The sequence below is a fragment of the Brassica napus genome, chromosome C6, assembly GCF_020379485.1.
Source record: "Brassica napus cultivar Da-Ae chromosome C6, Da-Ae, whole genome shotgun sequence".
Taxonomy (NCBI): domain Eukaryota; kingdom Viridiplantae; phylum Streptophyta; class Magnoliopsida; order Brassicales; family Brassicaceae; genus Brassica; species Brassica napus.
Genome location: NC_063449.1, coordinates 24,781,272 through 24,797,453, shown reverse-complemented (window position 1 = coordinate 24,797,453; position 16,182 = coordinate 24,781,272). Strand labels below are relative to the sequence as shown.

The window sequence follows — 16,182 nt, the reverse complement described above, 5'->3', positions numbered from 1 at the left end:
GGGAGAACTCCTTTAAAATTTTTCAATTTTTTTTTTTAATTTTAAAAGTTGAATTATTAAATTTAAATTGTACAAAACTTATAAATTATTGGATTATGTTCTCTTTTGTAACAGGTTTTTATTGTTTTCCACCTGCAAAAAATACTGATCAGAGACAATACACACAATAAAAACAAAGAGAGCATAATCATATGAACAAACAAATATAATAAAGAGACGTTGGGTTAAACTCAGAGTAAGCCATGCATAACGTTGGGTTAGGGTTATATTCATTGTTAAACCAAATGTTCTTCACAAAAAACAACTGAGAAAGCAAAAGATGTTGGGTTTGCAACATCATTCCAGCACAGACCAAGACAACATGTTAAAGCTTACTTACTTTACCACCACATCTAAACTTCAGAACACCTAAAAATAAAACAACCAAGCAAAGTAAGCAAAGTAATGAAAGAGAGAAGCAAGTGTCTGATGAAAGCATATCTAGAAAACATACTTTTCAGAGCAAAGACTCCAACACCAAAGGTTAAACCGCCTGATATTAGAGTATGAGATGCAGCAACGTTTACACCATCTGCATACAAACATTGAATCATCACGTGACGTTAAGATAACAACAACGAGAGCAAATCAAAGCACTGAGTGTAGAAACAGACCTTTGATCTTAGTAATCACCATATGCTCGTAAACGTTATACTCAGAAACAATCTCTCTAATAAAATCATATATAACAAACACTCAAATTCGTTCAGAGGATGAACAAAGCGCTCTCGATTGTCTACTAACCTCAGGATTGATCCGAATAAGAAATCATAAAGACCTAAAGAGACTGAGAAACACTAGAAACAAGGGAACTTCTTCTCCTTGCTCGGCATCGCCACTAAATGAATCTCCGTATCTCCCAACAACACCACCGCAGTCTGTTAATCACCAAATCAAACTTCAAATTACTGAATCACTTCTACCAATTATGGAGAAATGAATAATCGATTAAATGCTGCTACCTTCAATTCATGGAAGCAGACACGCATCAACTCGGGAGGTTTGATCGGAGCGGAGGACTCGAGCTTGCAACGAACGGAGCGGAGGAGGAAGAAAACGATTGATTTCGCCTACGGAGCGGAGGAGGACAAGGGGACGAACGGAGCGGTCGAACGCTTGCAACGAACGGAGCGGAGAAGGACAAGCCGACGAAGGAGAGAGTCATAGATGAGAGGTCGAATAAGACCATGACAAGTAAGGTCTCTTAACAACTCTAAAAGTCCCGAAATAAACAGCGGTTCTCTGACTTTTAATTATTTTTCATTTATTTTTATTTTCCTTTTCCTTAAAACCCCTCCTTTAGAGACCCCCGTTGGAAGTGGTCATAGATATCAGTGTATTTATGTGTTCAATATCACGTAGTTATCTTATATTCTAAAGGGAGAGGCTTCCAAATTGTTATTGAACTTCAAAGATCATCCTCTTTTCTATCATAATGAGTAGTATTTTTATTTACTTTATTTTACATCCACGTTTGTTTTAATACTTTGTTATGTTTTCATGAATATATATAGTTTTTCTTTGCATAATGTTCTTACCATCCCTGTTGTACTTTGTGATTAGTTAGCTTCCATAAAATGGGAGATTCCCAAGATGCAAAAGGTAAGGGTCAATATCATTCATGGTCTGGACCTGAAAACAGATTGTTATTACGGTCACTAATGGATGCGATCAACAATGGTTTCCGTGATGCTAGTGGTAAATTCAATAAGCTAACGATCGAGACAAGAGTATTATCAGTTCTACGCCAACAACTTGGATCGAAGAAAACATATGGCCACTACAAAAATAGGATGAAGATCCTGAAAACCAGGTACCATAATTTGACAGATTTTCTTCGTTGTAACTCTGGTTTTGGGTGGGACTCTGAAACAAACAAGTTCACAGCAGATGATGAAGTATGGAAAGTCTATTTAAAGGTATAATTTATCTCTAGAAATGGTTCATTGATGAAAGACATCCCACTCTATAAGATCATCCTGAGCAAAGTATCTAATCAGACCATGGAAGCTAACCTACACAGATGAATATGGAGCATAATGATGAAAGAAAAGGGAGATGTCATTACCACGATGCAAGCTAGGGACAGGTTACCACAAACAAATACAACATAAAGCAACTATTTCAGAAACACTGATTAATCAAGAAGAGAAAGATAAGCTAGCATCCACACTCATGAATACAAAAGGGAAAAAAAAAGTGAACTTTGAAATGTATTCATGTGTTCACATGATTAGAACTATACGTACTTATTTCATAGATCTCCGTATTTGAGAATTGATTTTCTCAACACTGGAGAAAATATTATAAGTTAAATATTATTATTTCAAATCACCTAAACAATTCTAAAATTTTCAGTAAATATCTTGCCAAATCACCTAAACAATTCTAAAATTTCCAGTAAAATTTTATTTTTAATTTTAATTTTTTACTAAAATCACTTAAATCACTTCGAAACACACCTAAATCTCACCAAAATTAAAACACTCCAAAATCTCTCAAACCCCTTAATTCAATACACCCTCCTAATAGTCTAGTAAATTTGCTCCGGAACCTGTAAAATATTGTCTAAACAAAATTTGTATAATCGAAGATGGAACATTACATCAATTATTTTATAGAATAATGTTATACTTTGCTTGTAATTTAATATTTAATTATGTATTTTTATTTATAATTTTATATATAAAATTTTATTAATTAATATTACTGTTATGTTTTTACATATGTGCTAGTTATTTATAAAATTTTATGGATTTATATTAATAATGACAAATATAAGAACTATAGCGTAAATTATAAATAATTTTGAAGTCAGATTTGAACAGACCACGCCGTCGGAACAGTGACTAACTTGAAACTACCAATATCAGTCACAGACCAGTTCTGGAGCTGTAGATCCATCCCCGCTTTGAGTCCAATTGCATGCTTCACACTCTCTTGACGCCTCTACTTCCGTAGAACTTTCCACTTTTCGTCAGATGTGTAAGCCGCAAAGATGCTTTAAACGATTCATTAACAGCCTTTGTTGAAACACTTGTATGTATAACAAGCTTCAACTCTTCTTTAAGCTGAAATAAATCGAGAAACAAACTTGCAAAAACTCATCCTTCATCTCCTCGGAAAACTTTGCTTATAACAGAGAAGCAAAGATTGATATCTTTGTTAACGAAGGTAGAGAATAATGACCAACGGCAAGAAAGAAACCCAAAGAAAACAGTCGGGATATGACCATTTTGGCGAGAGAGAAGCTTAAACATATCCGATCAAAGATCAGAATTTTATTAAAATCAAACCGACCGGAGATAAATGAAGATTGGAGAATAGCTTCGAGAACAGTTAGAAGAGCACATCAAAATTGCCTAGCGAAGTGAACAAAATTGCCTATGCGAAGATTAACATCCGCTAAACGGAACAAAACATCGACCTTGGATCGTATTATCTTACAACGAAAGATGAATATTGAATCCCTCCAGGTTTGGTAAGAGGAAAATTCGAGAGAAAAGTCTCTCTAGAATAAGAGAGAGAACCTATATAATTAGTTTTTTTATTATACACGTGATTATAACTGTACAACTTTTTAAAAAAATATACAAGTTCTTAAAATGTAAAACGACTCAAAGTGATTATTTTTAATGAATTTTAAATAAACTACGTGTCTTGCCCGCATATGCGGGCTTAATCGTTTTACAAATATTTATTAGCTTATTTTTTATTAATTCAAAAACCAGCATAATAACTTATTATTTATGTTTTCAAAAAAATTAAATCAAACATATAATTAAATATATATGACAAAGATCTAATTAAATATATATGTTTAATTAAAATTTATTAAAGATAACATTGACTTTAATCACTGAATTTATTATAATTGTTTTATATTTTATTTTAAATTTTATAATTGAAAATATGTTTTAAGATAACAACATAAGATATAAGAATTATCTTATTTTTAAAAAACTTAATATTATTAATAAAAATTGGTTTTGGATTATATAATTAATTATATATAAAATTCATTAAGGGTATTATAGATATTAACCAGTATAACTTTTAACGTGAGAGCTCGATTGTTTTAAGATAACAACACAATATATAAGAATTATTTTATTTTTAAAAAACTTAATATTATTAATAAAAATTCGTTTTGGATTAATATAATTAATTATATATAAAATTCATTAAGGGTATTATAGATATTAACCAGTATAACTTTTAATGTGAGAGCTCGATTCCAAAAATTTACTTCGCAAATAATAGTATAGATAGATTATAAATTTATTGGAATTTAAATAAAAAACACTTCAATAAATCTTCATCTAAAACTACAAAAAATTAATTTTATAGTTTTACTTCAGAAATTCCACCTAACAACTTCATTACTTGACATTAAAAGTTCATTTAAAATTCAATATATATTTTTTAAAACTTCATTATTTGACAAATTTCCTCAAATTTTCTATTTAAAATGTTTTAATATAAGTGGATTTTAAAATTAAATTTTAAATATTGAATTTTAAATGAACTTTTAAAATTCATATTTGAATAACAACATATTTTGTTATTTTAATACATATCACTTAAAATTTCATTTTGAATACATTCTTTATAGTATTACAAAATTAAAAATATTATATATATCAGAGTCAAGCTGAATTCATTAGAGTCCGACTGAATTGGGATATCACTCAACCATTACGCTTCAATTGGTCGAGATATGCGGTTCTTAAGTCATTTTGGAGATAATTATCACCCACAAAAGGATGGCCAGACAGAGGTTACAAACAGGTCTTTGGAAAATTCGCTTTGTTGTCTCTTTGGCGATAATGTTTAGTCATGGAATTCAAAGTCGCCTCAGGTAGAATTTTCTCATAACCATGCGTTCAATCATAGTTTGGGTTACCCTCTGTTTCAAGTCGTTTATGATTTTGTTCTTCGGTGCGCTCTTGATCTCACTACTTTGCTAGAAAAGACATTTTCAGCAGTGGATTTGGTGTCCAACCTTCAAAACATTCATCGGCAGCCGAGAACTTGGAAGCTTCTATTTCGAAGTACAAACTCACGGCTGACATAAAGCATCAAGAAGTCATTTTTAATCCAGGCGATCTTGTTTGGGTAGTTTTTTTTTACAAAAATTGTCTTTCAATTGGTGAGTATAACAATCTTAAGTCACACAAGATTGGTCATGGGGAAGTACTCGAACGAATCAATCCAAATGTCTGTCTATAGCCTTCAACTTCCTCCACATCTCCTCACTTACAATGTGTTTAATTTCATGTATATCTATCCATTTCATGGTGATAATGACGCTTCATATTCGAGGACGAACCGTCTCCCACCCGGAGGAACCTAATGCAGCGCGTAGAAAGACGTCGACCTTGCAAACACACCAATTCCTTGACGTGCTTGGCAAGGCTTAAGTTTCCTTTTCTTAATTTTATTTGTGTGCTTTCTTTTATTCATTTTAGGATAAGGATTATGTTTTGGCTTGTACGATTAGGATTTTATTTAATCTCTTATATATTAATCGAGAAACATTACGACATCTTTTTTAGCCACGTGTCATCATTAGGATGATTCGTAAAATCCTTAACAAAATAGGTTGGTTTATTTAAACATATATTATACTTCTTATTAAACTAATTATGAAATTAATTTATAGTGTACAAAACAATATTCTCTATTATTTCCTTAAAAAACTAGTGGGGTGCATAATGCTGATAAAATATATTATGTATGTAAATAAATGTGATCGTGGGTAGGCATGGGACGGATCGGGTATCCGGGCAATTTTAAGGTATCCGGATTCTGATCCTTATCCGGTGGATCCATAATTTTACTATCCTTATCCGGATCTAGGGTTCTCAGATATCCGGGTGCCGGATATCCTTCTAAAAATTGTAATATTCGGTGGATATCCGGATCCGGATTTGGATCCTTAAATAAATAAAAAATAATATTAATATATATATATATAATATATATATATATATAATATTAACAATAATTTAAAAATAAAAAATATATATAATGTCTTTAATTATTTCTATGTATAATATTACAAAATTTACATAAAATTTATATATACTATTATAAAAATGAAAATATATTAAATAAAATTATTATTTTTATATAAATATTACTATTTTTGAAATATTTATTAATAAAACTTACGGATCCGGATATCCGGACTTAAAAATTAAGATATCCGAATCCGGCTTTGACGGATCCAACATTTTACTATCCGGATCCGGATTCGGCCCCTCTGGATATCCGGATCGTATCTCGGATAAAAGTTTCAGGCCTAATTGTGGGTAGATCGAACTCCCTACCACAAAATTTACAGGGTGCATTCACTACCAACTGAGCTAATTTAGCATAATTGTTCTATTTAACATGACAATTCTTAAAACATTACTGGTGCACTTTCACCCAGAAGCATCAACTTAGCTTCGCCCCTGGATTTATTCAAGAATTCAGAAAAGACAAATATTCCAATAAAGCTCAAACCTATATGGATGAAAGATATTAAAAAAAATGTTTATAGGTTTCCCCTGGACCACTGCAAATTCTATTGGATGCACCACAAGTTGGAAGAGTTTATTTGTTAAAGTATCAAAACTATCACTCATGGTATTGGGCTTGTTAAAATATTTGCATGGGTTTATTTGTAAAAATCTAAAGTGAAACCAATGTCGATGACGTGACTACATACTTTCCATTACTGTAGCAGCTAAGACATGTTAGTTTTACTCATCTTCTTTTATTTTTTTAACGTCTGCTTAGTTATTAAATAGACGATTTTATAGCCGACAATTATCATCTTATGAGAATTCATGTCTTACTCCACTATTTTGAGCTGTCCTATGAGATCAATATTCGACAATATGCCTTGCATCATAATAATGTTTAAGATCTCTTGTAATCTATTTTTCTACAATCTACATAAGTTGCATTATCCAGGATTTGAACTTCACACTCTGAATGTAGAAGCATTAATGAACATTTAATGACTTTTTAGTCAACTCGTTGGAATAATGGGATTTCCATGGTCTAACATTTTTACCCAAATACTATATTTGAATGTTATTTGAATAATGAGTTTAAATGTTGCTTGTTTCCCTTTTTTATTGTGTATATGGATAATGCATATAAATGCAATTTTTTGTTTAGTTAGTCTGTTTTGAATTTACATCTTCTCTAGATTGATTTAATAAAAGTGAGTGAAATATCCATGTTTTAAATTAGTTATTTTTATCTTAACCATCGAATCTTTATCTAAAATATATTTGTAACTAAATTTTTTGTTTTCACAACAATATCTAGGTAAATCAAGAAAAGGCGATTTTTGGTGGAAATGTAATTTCAATTTGACAAAAATATGATTTTAGATTTTGAAAAAATGCAATTTTATGGTTTTGGAGAAAATACAGTGATTTTAGCAAAAAAGTGTCTTCGTGGTTGTAGCTGGAAAATGTGATGTTACATTTTTAACAAAGAAATACGGTTTTGAGGCTTTGAAAAGAAAATGATTTTTTTTATTTGGAAGGAAAATATATTTAATGTTTTTATAAAATGTTTTAAAATTCTGGTAAAAATGTAATTTTATAATTTTTCCAAAATATGACTTTATTTTTCCGGCAGAAATATGATTTTGTAATTTTAGCTATGTAACGTGATTATAAATGATTTAGAAAATTTGGTAGAAAATACAACTTTGTGGTGTTGGCAAAAATATGTTTTATAGTTATGATGGTAAACCATGATTTTGCATGTTTGACTTAAATATGAATTTATGGTTTTGAAGAATATAAATTTAAAATTTTTGACAGAAAACATAAAATTTTAGAGGTGTACAAAGCAATATTACATTTTTGATAGAAAATTTCAGTTGTACAAATGTGATTTTGTAGAAAATATGATTTTAGATTTTTTTGTTGTGTTTGAAATAATTGTAATATTTATTTAATATTAATTTATCCTTCTAAGATTTACATTTCTCCATTTGATAAAGGTTCAGTTATATTCATTTCTCGTATTAGACGAGCGTTAACCCAACATTTGAAAATAAACAAACATCTTCCTGTGAGAATATAAGCTTTCACATTCGAAATTTAACTGGGTTATGAAAAATATATAAAGGGACATGGTCATTCGAATTTAAAATTAACCGGTGATAAATAGAATGATTTTTTTTTTTTGTGAACTTTCTTTCATTAAAATGAAAGGCCTTATGGCTGTTACAAGGTGAAACTTAGAAAAAGCCCAATCCCATTACGTTTACAATTTAAGCCCATATTAACCCAATCCAAATTTACAGATCAGATTAACTTCTAAAAAACCCTCGCTTTCTCAATGCGTGGAAGACACGTGTTACCAAGTGTAACATCGCGAGACAGGGATCTCATGCACGACTGCACAGCTACCAGCGCCGAATTTTCAAGCTTCACCGGAAACAGCGGTTGCTTTCCACCAACTCCGTGAAAGCCCAAACAGAAAAACCTTGATTCACCAGAAGTTAAACGCAAAGATGCTTAAGTCAAAGAGGAAGAAAGATCATTTACCGGACCGCTCCAAGAACGCCAGTTCTACTGAATCTACTCCAAAGCCGACTTAAAGAATCCAACTACTCCAATCTTCTTTCAATCGGAGATGCTTCACCTCAACACCGAATGGCTGAATAAAAGCAAAGACTGATTCTCCTAGAAAGCGGTTAGAGCACAGTGAAAGAAGGAATCCAAGTCGGACTCCGACGGGATTAAAGTGAAGTCGGAGTGAAAAGCATGATTAATCCGATCTAAACAAGACCGGAACTTTATTACATCAAGACCAAAACGAGTATAAGAAGAAAACATTAAGAACATACTCGAATTTGGCTTGAGACACACTGCAAAATCGCCTTACGAAAACACTAAAATCGCCAAGGGAAATAACAAAATCCGACTAAGCGGAAGAGACGATCGACGATCGAATATCATACAACAAAACAAAAGGAAACCTCGAATCTCTTCCCTCTCTGAAAGATCTGAAAGTGTTAATAGGGGAAGAAGAGAACCCACAAATAGTTGATAAATAGAATGATTTAACCTTTTATATACTCCCTCCGTTTCGTAATATAAGTAGTTTTGACTAAAATCGCGAAGATTAAGAAAATTATTATGTTTTTAAAAAGTATTTTATAATAAATAGGTTAGATATAATTTAACCAATAAAAAATAAGTCTATTTAATTTGATTGGTAACACTGTATTCAATAAATGTAAAAGTTACATAGAACTACGAAAACTACTTAAATTTTGAAACAAAAACATTTCTCTAAAACTACCTACAATATGAAACAGAGAGAGTAGTATTTATATCCTAATTAAACTTTCGATGTACTATATTCTCACAAATTCCCAAAATATTCTTAGTTTTCATTCACGCATTTGCGTCTAGATCGATACTTTGCAAAATATCTGACAACATTACTGGGGGTTCTTATAGCGAAGTTCTTAACGGAATATAATAACCTTTCTTTTAACTTTTAACTAAAAAAATTAAGAACCGACTCTTAAAACTCTTATTTAAAAACCAGTTCTTAGCTTTTTTAGTTAAAAGTTAAGAGACGGATTCTTATATTCCTCCAAGAACCCCACCATAAGAGCATCAGCAACGCCGATACTGATGGCTCGATAACCCAGATAATTTTTTTTAATTATTTTATTATTTTTTCAGCTTTTAAAAAAAAAATAGCCAATCGTGAATTTTCATATGACGATGGGATCCGCGCACAGTAATGTGTCTGTCACTAAAACGGTCCTTAGCTAGAAATTGCAAAAGACAAAATTGGCACATATTTTTAAATTGTTTGGGTCCCATAAATTATTATAATAATTTAATTTTAAAGATTTTTGGTTAAGAATCAGGGTTGCTGATACTCTAAAAACTTTTCAATAATCATACAACATCAAACCAATAGAGAAACCCACACCAAACAAAGTGTATTATCACACAAGACACAAATTAACAATGACGAGACGAGTTCGCATCGGATTGACAAACCGATGCTATGCACACATAGAGCGTGGACTTGTAGTCACATCGCCTTTTATTCTTTTTTTTTTTTTACCGTCTTTAATTCTTTACACAAGCTTCCAAAGCTTTTCATATCATTACATTATTATAAATTATATAGTAACAGTAACAAGCAGAAGACTTGTGGACAAGTCTCTCACTTAACGACGGAAGCTTCTAACCTGGCGTGGGGGATCCGACACGTTATCATTAAGCTTGACACCTGTGTAGACGGCTGCTCCAGATATGGCACCAAGTGTAGGAGCTACCAGATAAACCCAAAGTGACCTATAGTTTCCTGATGCAAGGGCTGGTCCTAGAGTCCTAACGGGATTCATAGATGCACCACTCGATGGCCTATAAAATTTTCAAATGTTAAAGAAACATTTTGGTTTAAAAGTTACAAAAAAAAACATTTGGGTTCCATGATTCTGGAAAATATGAAGCTTAAATTCCTTTGATTTTAGACTTACCCTGCGACAAGATTGTTGAGCATGACAGTTGCTCCAACAGCTATACCGGCCAATTCTCCAACCTACGCATCAAACCCAATCAAGAAAAGAGAATACAATTGGAATTAGCTACTTAAATGACGATCACTGTCTAATATAAATAGGCATATATCGATTTTAATTCTATTTTAGTTAATGATTACGTTTATGTTGGACCCGAATATGACCCTCAGGTGAGGTACCGATAAGCGTGAGCTAGCATGTGGGTTGCGATAAGCCCATCATAACAAAGGGAGCTGAAAGCCGAGCTGACGACTGGACCTGGGAGACATCATAGCAGAGGTCACGACAGAAAGTGAGCTAACACCATAAGAGACTCGGTCAAGAGGAGCCTAAAGCGAGCTCCGTAATTGAAGCCAAATATCTAGGAGAATAGTTGAAGGGTTGCCAACGAAACCTAGACTATATAAAGATGGAGAAGATAAAAGACAAAGGGGATCTCTTTTCCATATATCAACTTTTGTACTAGATTAAAAGCATTACGTATTCTTTAGCATCATCTCAAGATACATTCCTTTGTATTCATCATCTTTCAACTCATCAATAAAATCATATTCATTCTTCAAGTTTATTTACGGGATTCAGCCCACGATTCTCATTCATCTCTCTTGACCTAACCTAAATCTAAGAAGTGAAACCTTGTCTCTCACAATTGGCGCCGTCTGTGGGGACAAATAATCGAATCCCTTTCTCTAAAGCTTAAAGGATGAATCCATTAGACGGAACGAATCCATCTAACCCCGATCAATCGAACCAGAGCAATAGCTCACCGAATCGCACTGCTCCGGGGGCAAATAACCCGAGAGCCTCCGGAGGGACCAACTCTGGGTCCTCAGCCCTCAATAACCCATCGCATCAATCCGCTCCGAACCAAACGGAAGATCAGCTTTCTGAGATCCGTCGGATGATGCTCCAGTTAGTGGACAAAGCTCAAGAGACCGAGCGAACGGTGCAACAGTTAGCCGAACGGCAGCAACAGTTCGAAGAGATAACCAGATCTCAATCCGCAACGACCCAACCGTCCGTCCACCAGGGAAGAGGAGTCACTTTCCATGAACGGTTAGCTGACCCTTCCTTCCCTAGAGAGCGCCTGAACTTCTCCCCTGATAGCCCAGGTGCAGAAGGGCAGGAACCTGCTTTCCAAACGCCTCGCGCTAGGACAGCTCCTGCGTTTACCCCTCCTATCACCAGCACCATGGGGAGCAATGTAGCTACAACTAGCTCCATGCCTGATCGAAACACCGGTGGGAGCACCCGTTTGCCTCCACCGCCACCTCCTTCCGGGTCTGGAGCAGGAACCAACATACCGTCCGGGGGCAGAACATCAGCTTCGGTGTTTCAAGCTAGGGTTTCAACCCCAAGCACAGACGAATACCAAAGGACGGATGCTGATCCTGCAGCTCTCCGCACTAACCTCGCTCGGAGCCTAAGGACCAATGAGCGACCTATTTCGCCAGCTAGCTGGGAAGACGACCGAGCTCGGTCTCACCAGGAACCTGCTCGCCGAGTATCTGATAATGACCCAAATGTCCTTCCCTTCGAGGGACCTGACGCAATTCGCAGGTACATGGAGCGAACCCACGCAGCTCTCCAGAAATTGGGAGCTCAAGTTCACAAGGTAACGAGCTCAGCTCCCGAAATCGAGAGCTTAATTGAGGAGACTCGTGGAACTCCGTTCACCGATAGAATTGCCAACTCTTACATAAGAGATACTCGAAAAATTAAGATTCCTGAATACGATGGGAACGCAGACCCAAAGGCCTATTTAAGAGCCTTCCGATTAGCTATCGTTAAAGCTCACTTCACAAAGGAAGAGTGTGATGCAGGATATTGCAGAACATTTGCCGAAAACCTGATCGGAACAGCTCTCGAATGGTTCTCCAGCCTCGAGCCGAACTCTATAGACAGTTTCGATCAATTGGCTAACGCCTTTATGAAGCAATATTCAACTCACATCCTGAAACAAGCGTCTGAGGCTGACCTCTGGAAGATCAGACAAGGACTGGGAGACTCACTGCGAGTCTACATCGAAAAGTTCAGAGCAGTAAGAACTAAACTCTCGAATCCCAACGATCAGGTAGCCATTGAGGCTCTTAGGAGAGGTCTCTGGTATAAATCAGGTTTCTTCTCGGAGCTAACGCTAAATCCCCCTCCAACTATCGATGACGCCCTCCATAAGGCCTCTAGATACATTACCTTGGAGGAGGAAATGGCAGCATTAGATAAGCTCCACAGAAAACCCCAGAGTCACCCGAAAGGCGAAGCCTCCGATGGAAAGGGACCTCACAAAAGAGGTAGCTCCCGAAATAATCAGACCCAGGGAGAACATTCTTACGTAGTCGAGGAAGACAAGGAAGAAAAACCTGTCGCCGCGACAGCTAAAGCCCCCTGGTCCAAAGGTTATGACGAGAGCAAACATTGCTCTTACCACGATCGAAAGGGACATTCAACCGAAGAATGTTGGGACCTCCAACGACAACTGGCTGCTAAATTCGCAGCCGGAGAAATAAAAGATGTGGACCTCAAAAAGCCACAACCTTATCAGAAGAGAGGTCCCAGAGATAGCTCTCCAAAACGCGAGAGGTCACCTGAAAAAGAAACAGACTCACCACCCCCAGCTCCCAAAAAGAGAGTCGATATGATCCTTGGAAAGTTTCCACAAGGAAAAAGCCTACAAATCGAGGCCCTCTTGAGTAAACCACCTCCCCAATCGAGCCCTGGCTCAAGGATCGATTACATCCTTGGAGGGTCCGATGTGTGTCAAGACTCCGTTAACTCTATTAAAAGTCACGTACGGAAAGCTGTGTCAAACACTCAGTCCAAACCGACCAAGCCTGAGTCTAACACTAAGATCTCTTTCTGGGAGAGTGAGACATTAGACCTCGATAGACCTCACGACGATGCCCTTGTCATAACATTAAATATAGCAGGGTACGAGGTACCTAAGCTCATGATCGACACCGGAAGCTCCGTCGATCTTATTTTCTACAACGCACTAAAGGGAATGGAAATAGACGACTACGAAATTGTCGACCAGAAATCCAACCTCGTAGGTTTCTCAGGTGAAACAGCCACCTCATTGGGAACAATTAAGCTCCCAATTATAGCTGGCGGAGTCATGAAAATGACCAACTTCATAGTTGTCGACAAACCATCCCCTTTCCACGCAATCCTCGGAAGGCCTTGGATTCATAAGATGAAAGCAGTAGCTTCAACTTATCACCAATGCGTGAAATTTCCAACAACCAACGGAATAGCTACCATACACGGTAGCCAAAAGATTTCAAGGATCTGTTACCTGGGAGGATTCGAGATCATAAAAGAATCCCCCCAATAGCAATTACAGATCCAGGAGAGTCGCGAAATGCAACGAAATATCCGAGGTCCCCCTAAGAACCTCACCGAAAAAGTTAGCATCGACGACTCAAATCCTGAGAAACATGTGAGCATCGGATCCGAGCTACCTCTCGAAACCAAAAAGGAGCTCGTCGAATTCCTAAAACAGAATATCAAAACCTTTGCATGGACCACCAGCGACATGAAAGGCATAGATGCAAATGTCACCACTCATAAGCTCAATGTAGACCCTACTTTTAAACCGATCAAACAGAAACGTCGTAAGCTAGGTCTAGAAAAAGCCCAAGCTGTCAACGACGAGGTCGATCGACTAACAAAGGCCGGGTCCATCCGAGAGGTACAATACCCCGATTGGCTAGCTAACCCAGTGGTAGTAAAAAAGAAGAATGGGAAATGGAGAATCTGTGTAGACTTCACCGATTTAAACAAAGCCTGTCCTAAGGACAGCTTCCCGTTACCTCATATCGATCGTTTGGTCGAAGCAACGGCTGGACACCAGCTCTTGTCCTTTATGGATGCCTTTTCAGGATATAACCAGATTATGATGGATCCTGAGGATCAAGAGAAAACCGCATTCATAACTGAACGAGGAACCTATTGTTACAAGGTCATGCCGTTTGGTTTGAAAAACGCGGGAGCTACCTATCAAAGGTTAGTAAATAAAATGTTCGCTGGACAACTCGGAAAAACCATGGAAGTCTACATCGACGACATGTTAGTCAAATCCTCAAAGGGGGAGGACCACATCTCCCATCTAAGAGAATGTTTCGAAATCCTCAACAAATACGACATGAAGCTAAACCCAGCTAAGTGTACCTTCGGAGTACCTTCCGGCGAATTCCTAGGTTACCTCGTAACCGAAAGAGGCATCGAAGCCAACCCGAAACAAATAGCGACATTCCTGGAAATGCCATCACCTAAAACGACCAGAGAGGTACAAAGATTGACCGGACGGATCGCAGCACTAAATCGATTCATCTCCAGGTCCACCGATAAATGCCTTCCATTCTATAAACTTCTGAAAAATAATAAGAAGTTCTTATGGGATGAAAAGTGCGAAGAAGCCTTCAAACAGCTGAAGGCTTACCTCTCGGAACCTCCGATACTATCCAAACCTGTAGTAGGAGAACCACTGTACCTGTACCTCGCCGTGTCGGCAGCTGCAGTCAGCGGAGTGCTAGTACGAGAGGAACAAAACGAACAGAGACCTGTCTATTATACTAGCAAAAGCTTAATAGACGCCGAGACGAGATATCCCACCATGGAAAAACTAGCCCTAGCAGTCGTGACAGCTGCCAGGAAGCTGCGACCTTATTTCCAATCGCACTCGATCATCGTAATGACCTCACAACCATTACGGACGATTCTGCATAGCCCTAGCCAATCCGGACGATTAGCAAAATGGGCTATAGAGCTCAGCGAGTACGACATCGAGTACAGACCCCGAGCAGCAGCAAAAGCTCAGGTCCTCGCCGATTTCGTTATTGAGCTAGCATCCGAACATCTAGACCAGGAAACAGAGGTTCCGAAATGGAGCCTATACGTGGACGGAGCCTCGTCAAGGCAAGGCTCCGGTGTCGGTTTAAGACTAACCTCCTCAGCCGGAGAAACCATCGAACAATCCTATAGACTTGGATTTAACGCTTCCAACAACGAGGCCGAGTACGAAGCACTAATCGCTGGATTAAAGCTCGCCCTGAGCCTCGGAATTCGGGAGCTAAACGCCTACAGCGACTCGCAGCTGGTAGCTAGCCAGTTTCACGGGGAATACGAAACAAGGGACGAAAGAATGGGGGCATACCTCGAGGTCGTCCTAAACCTCACAAAGCAGTTTGACAAGTTCGAGCTAACGAGGATCCCACGAGGGGAGAACTCCTCAGCAGACGCGCTCGCCGCATTAGCTTCCACATCCGACCCTCTCGTAAAACGAATTATACCCGTGGAAGGAATCGAGAAGCCAAGTATCGACATAGCTACCAAGGCTGAGATGGATAGCAAACCAAAGGAAAAAATAGAGGATAACAGCCTCCCGACGGTAGCTACCCAAGTTTTCACGACATTCTGGTTCCCGAAAACTAGAACACGCAGCTTTAGAAAGCGCACCTCCAGGAAAGCAACCCAGAACCCGGAAAACAACGACAAAAGTGAAGGTACTCACCGAAGTTCAGACTCCCTAGAGCCTAACTCTACGAGTACCTCCGGGGGCACCATCCAGA

General features: G+C 37.1%; 2 long non-coding RNA genes across 3 annotated transcripts; both read right to left on the bottom strand.

The window, feature by feature from the left end:
• Positions 1–204: 204 nt before the first annotated feature.
• LOC106386116 lies at positions 205–2,547 on the bottom strand. Of its 2 annotated transcripts, XR_001277392.3 has the most exons (4): positions 1,002–2,547; positions 654–917; positions 494–571; positions 205–408 (listed from the first exon to the last, which is right to left on the bottom strand). It is a non-coding gene; the product is annotated as an uncharacterized LOC106386116 (long non-coding RNA). The 2 variants fall into 2 exon arrangements; XR_007324973.1 differs by having other exon boundaries at positions 494–917; positions 1,002–2,545.
• Positions 2,548–8,201: 5,654 nt separating this feature from the next.
• Positions 8,202–10,689, bottom strand: LOC125588928. The gene is made up of 2 exons (XR_007325118.1): positions 10,571–10,689; positions 8,202–10,454 (listed from the first exon to the last, which is right to left on the bottom strand). It is a non-coding gene; the product is annotated as an uncharacterized LOC125588928 (long non-coding RNA).
• Between the last annotated feature and the right edge of the window lie 5,493 nt (positions 10,690–16,182).